Source organism: Dasypus novemcinctus, chromosome 1 (assembly GCF_030445035.2).
Source record: "Dasypus novemcinctus isolate mDasNov1 chromosome 1, mDasNov1.1.hap2, whole genome shotgun sequence".
Classification (NCBI taxonomy): domain Eukaryota; kingdom Metazoa; phylum Chordata; class Mammalia; order Cingulata; family Dasypodidae; genus Dasypus; species Dasypus novemcinctus.
In genome coordinates, this window is record NC_080673.1 from 144,688,078 (window position 1) to 144,697,410 (window position 9,333).

The 9,333-nt window shown below is 35.7% G+C and overlaps 1 pseudogene; it reads right to left on the reverse strand.

Annotated features, from left to right (window-relative positions):
• Positions 1-4,641: 4,641 nt before the first annotated feature.
• On the reverse strand, positions 4,642-4,735 carry LOC111763743 (small nucleolar RNA U13; annotated as a pseudogene).
• Between the last annotated feature and the right edge of the window lie 4,598 nt (positions 4,736-9,333).

Sequence of the window (9,333 nt, forward strand, 5' to 3'; positions counted from 1 at the left end):
ATCATAAGAGGATACTATGAACAACTGTATACCAAAAAACTAGACAATGTGATGAGATGGACAAATTCCTAGAAACACATGAAACACTCTTCTATTCCCTAGAAAAAACAGAAGACCACACCAAACCAATCACAAGTGAAGAGATTGAAATAGTCATCAAAAACCTCTCAAAGGTGAAAAGCTCCAGACCAGATGGATTCACAAGTAACTTCTACCAATCACTCAAAGACCATCTAATATCAATCATGCTCAAGCTCTTCCAAAAAAAAATTGAACAAGAAAGAATGCTACCAAATGCATTCTATGAAGCCAACATCACCCTAATACCAAAATCAAATGAAGATACTATTGAAAAAGAAAATTACAGACCACTATCCCTAATTACTATCAATGCAAAAATCCTCAATAAAATACTTGCAAACAGAATCAAAAAGCAAATTAAAAGAATTATAAGCAATGATCAAGTGGGTTTTATCCCAGATATGCAACTGTGATTCAAAACAAGAAAATCAATTAGTGTGATAAACCACACTGATAACTGAAGAAGAAGAAATCACATGATTTTCTTGATTGATGCAGAAAAGGCATTTGACAAAATACAGCACCTTTCTTGATAAAAACCTCTGAAAGATAGGACTAGAAAGAAGCTTTCTCAACATGGCAAAATGCATATATGAAAAACCTATAGTTAGTATTGTACTTAATGGTGAAAGACTGAAAGCTTTCCTGCTGAGATCAAGAACAAGACATGGATGCCTCATGTCACCATTTGCAGCAGTTTGATACTGTAGATGAATTCCAAAAGGAAATATTGGATTATGTTTGTAAACTGATATTTTCCTCTGGGCATATTAGATTATATTAGTTTCAGAGGTTTACTTGATTAAGTAATCAGGTAAACTTCTTGTGTCAGTAGGGCGCTAAGTCCCCACCCCTTCATGGGTGGGGACACACAGCAAAAAGACATGGCAAAGGCCAGAGTTGGAAGGTTTTTGATGTTGGAGTTTTGATGTTAGCATTTTATGATGAAACCTTAAGCTGGAACCCTGGGAAGTAAGCTCACAGAGGAAACAGAAGCCAAGTCCAAGGAAGAGAGAAATCCTGAGCCCAGAAAAAAGAAGCCTGAGGAAGGGAGGAACCCAGGAAGCCTGAACCCTCCCAAACATAGGCAGCCATCTTGCTCCAACACATGGAAATAGACATTGGTGAGGGAAGTAACTTATGCTTTATGGCCTGGTATCTGTAAGTTCCTACCCCAAATAAATACTCTTTATAAAACTCAACCAATTTCTGATATTTTGCATCAGCACACCTTTGTCTGACTAATACACCATTATTACTCAATATTGTGCTAGAGGTTCTAGCTAGAGCAATTAGACCACATAAAGAAATAAAAGACACCCAAATTGGAAAGGAAGAACTTAAACTTTCACTATTTGCTGATGATATGATCCTATATCTAGAATCTCCTTTGAAATCCACAACATAGTTACTAGAATTAATAGACAAATTCAGCAATGTGGGGGGATATAAGATTAATACATAAAAATCAATAACATTTCTATACACTATTAATGTACAATCTGAAGAGGAAATCAGAAAAAAAATCCAGTTATAAAAGCAATTAAAACAATCAAATACTGAGGAATAAACTTAACCAAGGACATGAAGGACCAATATTCAGAAAACTAAAAGACATTGCTAAAAAAAACCACAAACAACTGCCAAAAGATCAAAACCCAGGTGTCCACAAACTGATGAATAGATAAAAAAAATTGTGGTGTATACACACAATGGAATATAATGCAGCTGTAAGAAGAAATGAAGTTGTGAAGAATATGACAACATAGATAAACCTGGAAGACACTATGTTGAATGAAGCAAGCCAAACACTAAAGGACAAATACTATGTGTTTGTGCTATTATGAACTAAATATATTGTGTAAACTCACGGAGTTAATTATTAGAACATACATCACCAGAAAAGAGAATGAGATAAAACTGGTGATTAATCTGTACAGAATTAGTAGAAAGGTGGTAAATCTTTGAAAATGAATAGAAATGTTGAAAACACATCATAGTATTTGTAACTAGCAGAGCTATCATATGGGTATGATATTGGTCGAAAGTGTAAGTCTAAGGTCAAGCATATTACTAGAAGGAAAGCTAAAAAAATGTCACATTGGGACCGTATAACATAGTGAAATCTCTTGTGAAATATTAATATGGATGATATTGAATACATAAGGCTGTTTTTGCATAATATAAACACAAATTAATAAACAGCTAAATACAACAGCAAAACAATAGAGATTGAGATATGAGGGTTTTGTTTGTCTGTTATTTGTTATTATTATTATTGGATAATGATAAGACTCTAATAATGATTGAAATGATGAATCTACAACTATGTGATGATACCAAATTCCATTGATTGTACACTTTGGATGGATTTATGCTTTATGAATATGTATCAATAAAATTGATTTTTAAAAAATTAATAGTCTCTTGGCAGATATAGACACACAGGCAGATGGAATGATAAGTAAATGTGAAATATAGTAAAATGTTAAAAGTTGATAGATCTGTGTATCTGGCTGGGGTGGTATATTGGAGTTCTCTATATGAGTTTTATATTATTATTTCAACTATCCTATAATTTTAAAAATAAGATAAAACTGATAAACTTTTGACAATATAGATCAAGAAAAAAAGGGAGAGGATATAAATAACTAATATCAGATATTTAAAAACACATCTATAATTTCTTTTAAATTAAAGGCTGCCTGAATAAATGGAAGAAATATAGAACCAGGTTTCAATGTTGTAAAGATGCCAATTCTTCTGAAATTGACCTATAGATCAATGAAATTCCAATAAAATTCCCAATGATTTTATTTTCAGTGGAAATTGACAAAAAGCTGATTCTAAAATACCTGTGGAACAGTACAAGAGGCCAAGAATAGCCAAGAAATACTTTGCAGAAGCACAACAAAGGTTTAGAGCTTAAATTAATAGATGTAAAAAATTATAAAGTTATTATATCAGGGAGTTGGTAGAGCATAAAAAAATAAACCAGTGTATCAGTCTAGAAGTTTCAGAAAGAAACATGCATTTATGGGCTGTCATTATGACTTGCAAAGCAGGCAGAAGAATAGTCTTTTAAAAAATTTTACAAAGTGGAGGTATAGAGTATGGATTAGAGTGGACTTACTGGTGTTCTGCTGGAAACAACTGTGATTAGTAAGGGAAGAAATTGTAGAAGTGATGTGGAGAAGGTGGCCACAGTGGCTACTGATGGTCGGGAGAGGGAAGAAGAGATAAGGTGTGGGGACATTTTCAGGATTTGGACTTGTCCTAGGTGGTGCTGCAGGGACAGATGCTGGATGTTGTGTGTCCTGTTGTGGCCCACTGGGTGGACTGGGGGAGAGTGTGGACTACAATGTAGACCACTGTCCATGTGCTGCAGCATTTCTCCAGAATGTATTCGCCAGGTGCAGTAGATGTGCCACAATGATGGAAGAGTTTGTTGATGTGGGTGGGGTGGTGTGGGTGGGGTGGGGGGTATATGGGGACCTCATAGAAAGAAAATAACTTTACTCCTGCACACTATACAAAAAAGGAAATTGCATGTGATTTGTCTAATTTATGTACAAATGTTTTATCTACAAATATATTTAAGAATTTATATTATCACTAAATATAATTATCAGTTTTCTAACTTGCTATTTATGGCTTATTATCAATATTTTAAAGACAAATATTATAAAATGTTAACAGATATGTATATAAATCATTTGATAAAGCACTATTTTTTTTGTTGTAAGAATGTTTTATCACTTAAAGAAGCGAAAAAAAAATGTAGAAAAAAATGGTCTCCAAAATTAACTACATCTATAGTTAAGTTTGATTCTTGGGAAGCGGATTTGGCTCAATTACTAGAGCATCCGCTTACCACATGGGAGGTCCAGCATTCAAACCGAAGGCCTCCTGACCCATGTGGTGAGCTGGCCCATGTGCAGTGCTGATATGTGCAAGGAGAGCCCTGCGACACAGGAGTGTCCCCTGCACAAGGAGTGCACCCTGTAAGGAGAGCTACTCTGTACACACACAAAAAAAAGTTTGACTCTTATATACTAATGCATTCAAATAACTTTATTCATATACTCAACTAATCAATATCTTTAGTAATGTGTAATTAAAAAATATATTATTGTATTTACCCCTTTAATATGTTATGCTTCCTATAACTTATTTTTTGATCACTATAGATATCTTTAAAATCATATTTATATTAATAAAGTGGGAAATTAACCAATACCTTTATTCTTTTTTCTCATCACAAAAACTCTAAAGAACTTGGAATATTCTAACACTGATCACATCTCTATCAAATTCTTCATTATATCTGATCTTTTTAATGCAGAAATTAGATACCAGTATTACTTTACACAATAATATTCTGCCATACGTTTGCAAATTTCCCTACCATTCTTGTATGTATTTCAGACATTCCACCTGGGATAACTATTCTTCTTCCTGAAGGACATCCTTAGGAATTTACAAAAGTCTTCAGAATAGAAGCAGGTTGTGATAATACCTTATGAGCAAATGTTTCTGCATTTACTTTTTTTTTTTTCATGTCAGACAGGTAATGTACACTGTGGTAACAAGGTTTGAGGGAGGTACAAATGCATGAACACCCATTCATCATACTTAGGAACTACAAAAGGATTGGATGCAATTACTTTATGTATAACATCTGTGTTTTACTTATATTCATGTCAGTTTAATATTTTTAATATGATGTATATAGTTTTCATTGGGAGACATTCCAAAAATTTCATTTGAAAATTGTCAAAAATGTTGCAAGATTCAGTGCATATAAGCCAGGAATTTTTATTTGAATAAAAATTTTTCTATTTAAATTTTGCAAAATTAAATGGTTTCAAAGAAACGACTAGTACTTTTCTTAAGCTTAGCAATAAAGTTATTTATTAACTTAGTAAGCTATCAAACATAGAAGGTTCTATGTTTAGTTAATTTCTTGATCAAAGGATATTATCAAGAAGCCAGGGGCTTTCCATATATCCATTCTACCATACACATCATGTTGGCTTTTTCTTTTCTGATGTCTCCTGAAGTGAGTTTAATACTGAAATTGTACATATCACATCTACATAAAAACAAATCTAGATACAGCTAGGGCTGTTTATCCCTCACTCTCTTTTTTAAAACTTTTTACTGTGAAATAATTGCAGGATCCCAGGAAGTTGCAAAGACAGTACAGAGAGATCACATGTATACTTCACCCAGTTTCTCCCAATAGTTACAGCTTATATAATAATTTTATACAACCACAGAATAATATCAAGCAGGATGGACATTAGCAGCTCAGTCAGGTATACTACCATGTCATCTAATTAAATGTTCAAATTAATGTAATCACCACAATCAAAATACAAATCTAATCCATCACTATAAAGAGCTCCCTCATGTTACCCCTTTATGGTCACGTGCACCACTGTCTCCTGCATCATGCTTAACTTCTGGCTGCCACTAATCTGTTTTCTAAGTCTATAATTTTCTCACTCTGAAATATTACATAAATGGAATACTAAAATATATGACCTTTTGAGATTGAGTTTTTCACTAAGCATAATGGCCTTGAGATCCATTCAAGTTGTTGCATGTATCAATAGTTCATTTCTTTTCATTGCTCCTGGTATTCCATAGCAAGAATGTAGCAAACTTTCTTAAAGCATTAATGTGTCAATGGATATTTTCTTTGTTCCAGTTTTTGGTTATTTTTAATTTAAGTTGCTATGGATTTGAGCTGATTTGAATTTTGAGAGGTTTCTATGTGTTCTAGATATGGCTTTCTCAGCCATGTGATTTTCAGTTATTTTCTCTCAGCCTTAATCTTCTTAACAGGGTTATTCTCAGAGAAAACAAGTTATAATTTTGAGAAAATACAATTTATCAATTTTTTATGAGTTATGTTTTTGGTGTCATAACTAAGAATACTTCACCAAGCCCTAGGTATTGAAGATTTTCTCTTTGGCTATCTTCTGAAAGTTACACGGTTTTGAATTATTCATTATACTAATTTTTTATAAGGTGTAAGGTGTGGAGTTTAGATAGAGGTTCATTTTTTTTTTTTTTTGGATGTTAATTGCTCCAGCACTTTTGTTGAAGAGAATATCCTTTCTCCTTTGAATTACTTTTACAGCTTTGTGAAAAATAAGTTGATTGTATTTGTCTAATTCTGTGTATGTTCTTAAATAAATAATTGAAATTAGTCATTATCTTAGTTTTCCATGGTTGCTGTTACAAATACCACAAAACACCTGCCCTATACAATAGGAATTTATTATCTTGTAACTTTGGAAGCTAGAGGTCCAAAAACAAGTTGTTAGCAGAGCCATGCCTTCTCTGAAGTCTTTAATGTTCTAGTGGTGGCTTGTTGGCAATTGTATTAGTCAGGGTTCTTTTGGGAAACAGGAGATCTGTCGTATTATCCGATTTTATAAGACTCTCACATGAGCATGGGTATGCAGAACCTGTCCAGGTTCTGTAAGCAAGCTGCAAACCAGGGACTCCAATAAAAGTCCAGTGAAGGTTTTTGATGAGTTTGTGGGAGATATTGATTGTCCAAAGGCAAGCTGAGAAATTCTCTGAATGCTGAAATCACTTCCCCTTTTAAGGCATTCCACTGATTAGATAAACCATCATTCATTGCTGACTGCAATCTCTCTGATTGATATAGATGTAATCAGCTATCTATGCAGTAAAGTAATTGGGGACTTAAGTCCATAAATGTCCTTGTATTGCAATTAGTTCAGCACTTGCTTGACCAAACAACTGGGCACGATTACCTGGCCAAGTTGACAAAGTAACCTAATCATCACAGTCCACCCATGTCAATTCAGCAACCAAACTCATTACCTTAAACCATACTTATTCTCTAAGTAAAAACAATAACAGACATGCATATGTATACCTTTCTGCCTAACAGTGTTCAACTCTCCTGCATATAACTGGAAACACATTAATTTCTTACAAATTAGGGTGCAAGTCCTTGGGTAATATTCACTCTTAAACTTAACATCTTAAATATTATGATATGAAATTAATACAACTTTTCATATGAAAGGGGAAAAGGTTGGGGGAGAAACCAAAGAAATTCATTTTGTGTACATATACAATCATACTCAATGAAACAAGAAAGAAAAATTCACAATTATTACAGTCCTTGTTTCAGTAACTGTTCATGTGGTTAAAGCTCATATTTATCACTAGCAATATTCATGCCATGTTCATGATACCCTCAGCAAGCACTTCAGCTGATCGTAGTACTTTGCCTCGTGGGGTGACCCAAACTTTCATTTCTGAAGATTCTGGGCCACTGTTAATCCTGCTTGGATTAGGTTTTTGTAATTTGCCATTGACTTTAATCACAGGGCATGGCACACCACTGGACACCTAGAAATATCACTGAGGTGGAAGTACCTTGTATTTTATTTGGATTTATCTCCCATCCTCTCTCACACAAATGTCTTACCAATAAGTCTAGTGTCTTTACTACTTCTTGCTCACTAGGTCCTATCCACATGATATCATCAATATAATAGGCCAGTGTGATGTCTTGTGGGAAGGGAAGGAAGACTTTTAAGGTCCCTGCAGACAATGTTATGACATAGGGCTGAAGAGCTGATATATTCCTGACGCAGAACAGTGAAGGTATACTGCTGTCCTTGCCAGCTGAAAGCAAACTGTTTCTGGCATTCTTTACTAATGGTAATTGAGAAAAAAGCATTTGCCAGATCAATAGCTACAAAGCAGGTACCTGCGGATGTGCCTAATTTGCAATGACGCTCCATCCATGACAGCAGCCAGAATTGCAGTCACCACCTGGTTAAGTTTATGATAGTCTACTGTCACGCTCCAAGATTCATCTGCTTTCTGCACAGACCAAATAGAAGAGTTGAATGGGATGTGGTCAGAATCACTGCCCTTGTATCCTTCAAATCCTTGATAGTGGCACTTATCTCTGCAATCCCTCCAGGAATCTGGTATTGCTTTTGATTTACTCTGGTCAGAGACAGTTCTAATGGCTTCTGCTTGGCCTTTCCTACCATAAGAGTGCTCACTCCACAAGTCAGGGATCCAAAGAGGGGATTCTGCCAATTACTGAGTATGTCTATTCCAGTTACACATTCTGGAACTGGGAAAGTAACCACAGAATGGGCCCAGGGACCCCCTGCACCCACTGTGAGGTAGACTTGAGCTAAACTCCATCAGTCATCTGATCTCTATAAGCTCCTACTCTGACTAGTCGACCACAGTGATATTTTGGGTCTCTGAGTCACAGTCTAATAATCCCTAAAATGTCTGTTCATTTCCTTTTCCCCAATTCACAGTTACCCTGGTAAAAGTCCATAGGCCTCCTGGGAAAGGTGAAGGAAGATTAACAGTATAAATTTTTGACTGTTTAACAGGTCATTCCCCAAGGGAAACTGGCCTTCTCCTCATTCAAGGGACTCTGGGTCTTAAACTCTCTGAAGTCTGGGAATTGATTAAGGGACCATAATTCTCAGGGTCTATAATTTAAGTTAAGGTTTTGTTCATTTGACCTAGAGCTCTTCTGCTTATACAGATTCAGAAGAAATTTAATAGCCCTTTCTTGCCCCTCATGCCACAATGTTGAATCCAGAATTTCTGCTTAGTGGGCCCATGGCAATAAATTCATCATGATCCAAGTTTATATTCCTTCCACCATTATCCCATACATTTAGAATCCATTCCCACATGTATTCCCCTGATTTCTGTCTATGTAAGTTGGAAAACTCATTCAGTTCTTTCAGAATATAGCATAATTCCCCATGTGTCACACTTTGTATTTCTTCTTTGAGGGCTTGTTGTGATTTTAGTCTAGTAATAGGTCTTGAAGAGAAGAAGGGTGGTGGGAGTGGGAAAGGAGAAGGATTAGAAATATCTTGCAAGCTACTGATCTCAGTGCATTCCTTTGCATTTTCTTATGGCGAGATAGGATTAATCTCTTCAAACAAGAGTTGGGATGCAGATTTGTCAGGGCAGGGTGGAGGTTGCACAGTGTATGCTGGAGTCAGGCTGGTACCTGCCTCAGGGCTGGGAGGAGGTCCAGATTCCCTGGGGTAGGCCAGAGTCTGGACAGTGCAGGTTTCAGTTTGGCTAGTACCCACCTCAGGATAGGAAGGATGTCCAGACTCCCTGGAGCAGGCTGGAGGCTGGGGGATACAAGGTTAACAAAGTGTGGTCTCCACAGGGCAGGGCATCACAGGTTTATCTGGT